Genomic DNA, 5,116 nt, shown 5'->3' with positions numbered 1-5,116 from the left:
GAAGAACATATCAGCCTGTGTGATCACGAGGTGTCGAACGGATCACTGGAAACAAATGGGTGCATAAGCAAATGTGGCGAAGAAAGCTGATGGTGGCCAGCTATCAAAAGGTATAGTGTCTGGGATCTTAAAGGCTTGAAGGTAAACAAGTGGCCATCTAGCTCAGAAGCAACAAAGCCCACATGGAACAAGCACACCAGCCTGTGTGATCACGAGGATGTCAAAGGGATCAGGGATCAGGAATCGTCAGAACAAAAAATCTGTGTGGAGCATAACAACTTGTGGGTAATACTGTAAAAATAGGAATTCAAGAACATTTAATTGTGCTCACATGGAAACTGTACACAGTTATTTGAGCTGAACAAGGGGAAGGTATACATTGCAGTTGTATACTTTCACCATTCACATTCAATGAGTATACTGAGCACATAATTTACAACTACATAGAGAACACAGCATCAGGATTGCAGGAATAACTATGAACAAACTGTAATATACAGGTGACACAACTTTGCTTGCTGACTGTGAAGAAGACTTGGTACTTTCCGATGAAGATCAACGATGACTTCAACATCAAGAGTACAAAATTCTTCACAAGTGGACCTGTAAGCACTATCATCAACAAAGACTGAAGTTTTCATGGATTTCACTGTACTTGGAACCACTAGCAACATCTGTGGAAGCAGCAGTCAAGAAATCAAATGCCCTAGTGCCCTGGGCAGATCTACTGCAAAAAAATCCCCAAAACTCTACCGAGTGTTCAAGAGCAAAGATGCCACTTTGAGGACTGTGTTCCGCTAGGCTGACTAGAGAAACAAATCCAGTGACACTCATATTGTATAAGGAAGAGCTTTATATCAAGGAGTAATTATATATCAAGAAAGGATCCCAGCCCAGTCCAATTCAAGTCTGTAAGTCCAATACTAGTCCATATGTCCCTCTTCAGACTCACACAGCCACAAGAAATGATGCAAAATGCAGGAAGATCACAGGTCAGTCGAGGGAAAGTTGTGTGGATCCGAGATCCATGGAAAACAAGGCAGGACTCCAGCAGCATTCAGGGTGTCCAGCAAGGGGGAAGATAAAGGGGGACAGAAGGAGAGAGAGGGGGAGAGAGACTGGTCTCGAGAGAGCTATAGATCTTGGTTGCACCTCCAAGGGAGGTCACCAGGCTGTGACCGGAGTGACAGGCTAAACTCCACCCTTATCTTCTTACAGGTGCCCTGTTGGCACACAAAAAAGCTATCACAAGGACTAAGGTGCACCTGACTCAAGCCATGATATTTTCAATGGCCTCGGATGCAGGGGAAGCCAGACAATGAATAAGGGAGAATGGATAAGAAGGGATGCATATGAATGATGGTGTTAGTGAGGAATGTGGAAGGCTCCATGGACTGTTAAAAAAACAAACAAATAAAAAGCCTGTCTTTTTGGAAGGAGAGTCGGACTGCTCCTTAGAAGTGAGAATCGTCTCGTGTACTTTGGACATGCTATTAGGAGGGTCAGTTTCTGGATTAGGCCACGTTCGATAAAGTAGGCCATCAAAAAAGAGGAAGAGTCCCAACGAGGTGGACTGTGACAGTGGCTACAAAAAAGGGCCAAAGACAGCAACCATGGTGAGGATGGCACAAGACTGCTTTCTTCTGTTGTAAACAGGGTTGCTGTGAATCAGAACTGACTCGATGGCACCTTCAACATTACCACCTGAATTCCTGACAGTGTTTTAAAGTGCTTGGCTGATAAAAATAAGGCTGGAGGTTTTAACTCACCAGCTGGCTCTGTGACAGTCAGCTTCCATCAAGATTTACGCTTTGGAAAGCCTGCAGGGTGGATCTGCTCTATTCTACAGGCTAGAACTGGGACTGAGCTGGAGCCTAGCTGGCAGCAAAGACCACAGAGCCCGAGGCAGTGCCACGAGCAGGCACACTGGCAAGTATGCCAATACCTTGGGCACTGACATCTTTCAATGTTGTTTCAGTTCAGCTCACTGATAACACTGAGCTGGGCATCATCAGCCTTGATGCCCACGCTGTCCAGGATTTTCTTGATGTCACCGGCACTAGGGGAGGCATTGCCCGAGGGCAGGTGGTAAAGTAGCACATCTCAGCGTGCATTCTTGGACAGCCTCACATGTGCAACCTCAGTGGCATCAAGAAGGGAAAGGCTGTAAATGGTTTGCTCATTTTTAAAATTCAAACCATAACTTGTCATCTCTTTATATTCCTACAAAGGTATATACCATCACAAGAATGCTATAGATTGTTGTACTGCATTCTGGCTCATAATATTTAGATCAATTGTTTTTGTTGCCATTTTCTGTGAAAAATCTATTGGAATTTCAATATTCACATTATATACTAACTCATTCCATCTTACTTGTCATTCGATTAAATTACCAGCATGCTATCCAGTATTGCATATTATATATCAGAGTAGGTAAAAAAAGTATTACTACCAAATAATAGAAATCTTTACAAATAAAAATATCCAAATGCGCCTCCATATATCCTCTATCTGAAAGTGAGGTGTTCTTTATCTCTAACCCTTCCCTGAAGGAGTCCTCGTGGTATAGTGGTTATGCATTGGGCTGAGATTCATAAGGTCAGCAGTTCGAAACCACCAAGTAGCTCCAAGAGAGAGAGAGTGGGCTTTCTCCTCCTGTAAACAGTTCTAGTCTCAGAAACCCACAGGGAGTCACTGAGTCAGCACTGACTCTGGCAGTGAGTTTGGTTTGGAACCCTTCCCTAAAGAATTCTGATCTCTTCCATTTAAACAAGGTTCAAAAATGTTTTGACAACTTTGAGGGACTTAATTATGTTCCTTGTAAATGCTCTCGAGTTTGAGGAACAAAAAGAAGTCTGAAGGTATAAAATCAAGGCTGTGGGATAGATGCAGTAAGGTTTCCAAACAAAATTCTCATAAAACAGCCCTTGTTACCCTCAAGGGCATGATCCTGTGGGGGGAGTTGGGAGTGGGGGGGCACAGAATGGGTACTTTTTTATATCATGATGGGAAAAATGCCTTCCTACAACTTTCCTGGCCTTTGCTCACCCATGCAGTTTTCAATTTTCGTAAAACTTCTTCCTAATAAACCCTGCGACTTATGTGTCCTTGGAGGCAATCTATCAAGATTAATCTTTTGGAATATCTAATAAATAGACACAATAGCCTTGAATGTAACTGGCCCAGCAGATCCCTCGGAAGCCACTGTTTTGATTGGACCATGCTCTCTGGATCATACTAGTGAATCCAGGAATCATCCCGTTAGAATTTGTTCCACAGAATCGCCATTAGCTTTGATCTTGTTCTTTGACTAACTGATCTTCACACATTTTTTGCACCGAGAAGCTTGCTGAAGCCAACGGGTTCACTTAAAATGGAAAATGCCAAACTAAGTGAGACCCTAACTTCAGTAGCTGTGTCATCAGGTCATTCTACAATCTTCCAACACCAGTTTCTGGCCTTCAGCCAGTTTCTTCACTTGTCCAGGGTGATGATCTTGGCTCTACTTTGAGGTCTTCCCAACCTTCCTTAAAATTATTGATCCAACTAAAAACGGCCGCTTTGTGTGGAGCAGCATTCCTGCAAACTTGTGGAAAAGCGTCAGTGATTTGGGAAGGTGTCCACTGACCTCAAAATCAGTTTTTTTCCTGATATAAAAAAGTATCCCATCCCCTGCTACCGACACACATTTTTGGGGGGGACCAAAATGAGTGATTTGGTGGTAGCCATTCACTGATCTCAGAAATATGTTGAAACACGTTTGGCTTGTAATAAACCTGTGCACATAGGAACTAAACCCCTCAAGGCAATACCTTTTTGCTTTCCCTAGATAAACTGACCAGTTTCTATATGCATGATACATGGCACCTCTGTATACTGAGCGACATGGGTCTTTAGGAAAGCACAATGTTTCAGCAGGAAGAAAGTGAAAGCTGGAACAGGAACTAGCTCTAATTCAGCTGTTTAACTGAAATGCATGTATTTTTTAATTTTAGAAAGAAAACACCTGAATAACATTCTTACAGTTTACACATAAAACAGGTGATCATAAACCGTAGGGTACCGTTTCTTCTGGTCCAGAGAATTAAGTCGGAACCAACTTGACGGCAGTGAGTTTGTTTCAAATCAGCCTCCTCAAAGGACTAGTTAGCTTTACAAACCCTTCTGAGTTTCCTATCCAGGGCTTCAGTTCAGGATTTCCCCCCATTCACTATCATTCTGGAATGTGCAAATGTTTAAAATTCGGGTCTGTTCCAATTTCATTTTTATTTTTCACATTCAACAGATAAAAGCAAAGCAGTGCCCATTGAAGTGCCCTGGTTCTTATCCACTGAAGCCCACCTGACACAACCTGACACGGTCCTGAAGCCTTTCCTTGGAGCACAGATGAAGGCCAAGAGGTTCGGGAAAAAGATCTGGAAAGCCAGACCCCAAAGGCCTCCCAGCAGCTCCGTCTGGGGACTGGAGTGAGCCAAGGTGGAGCATGGGATAAGCAACGGTGTGAAATGCCAGCATCACTTTCATAAAGCCCTACATTTCTCTACTAAATCACACTGCAGTGAAAGTGAATGTCTTTGGGCATCGCGCGTTGCCATACTTAGAATTATTTCCTGAAGATAAAACTTACAAAGGTGAAGAAGTTTCAAAATTTAGGTTTTCTACAAAGTACGGCTTAAAATGGGGCACTCAAAGCCTAAGACTTAAGTTTTTTTTTTAATCCAGTCTATATTAGCAAAAGTTGATTCTAGTGTAAGGCATAGGAAACCCTAATCTATATAGTCAACTAGCAGTCCCCACATGTCTGAAAAACACACTCTAGAGAAAGTTGAATCAGAACTTGAAATTCCTCTACCTTTCATGAATTTCTCAGAGTCTTCCTTAACACTTTACAGGAAGAATGATTCCTTTACAAGTCAGCTCTGTGAAGTCATCCTTTCTGTGACAGGACAATCATTCTCTGGCAACAAAATGACATCATTAAATTCTTAGTTGTAAGTTTTGGGTACATTTCTATACAGATATCTCTCGTGTTAAGCTGCTAACTGCAAGGTCAGTGGTTTGAAGTCACCAGCTGCACTGAGAGGAAAAGATGGGGCTTCCTACTCTGGTAAAG

General features: G+C 42.6%; 1 protein-coding gene across 2 annotated transcripts in view; it reads right to left on the bottom strand.

Annotated features, from left to right (window-relative positions):
* Positions 1 to 4,943, bottom strand: part of SLC41A2 (solute carrier family 41 member 2) — a 153,743-nt gene extending 148,800 nt beyond the window's left edge. For both annotated transcript variants that reach the window (XM_045292162.1, XM_004700338.4), the window contains exon 1: positions 4,856 to 4,943. The gene's annotated coding sequence lies outside the window, so the exon portion shown is untranslated. The remainder of the gene's footprint in view (positions 1 to 4,855) is intronic.
* Positions 4,944 to 5,116: the final 173 nt, after the last annotated feature.

This window comes from Echinops telfairi, unplaced genomic scaffold, assembly GCF_000313985.2.
Source record: "Echinops telfairi isolate 266 unplaced genomic scaffold, ASM31398v2 ScPeMD7_2;HRSCAF=8, whole genome shotgun sequence".
NCBI classification, from domain to species: Eukaryota; Metazoa; Chordata; class Mammalia; order Afrosoricida; family Tenrecidae; genus Echinops; species Echinops telfairi.
The sequence above is the reverse complement of the archived record's forward strand: the minus strand, read 5'-3'. Positions and strand labels throughout refer to the sequence as shown.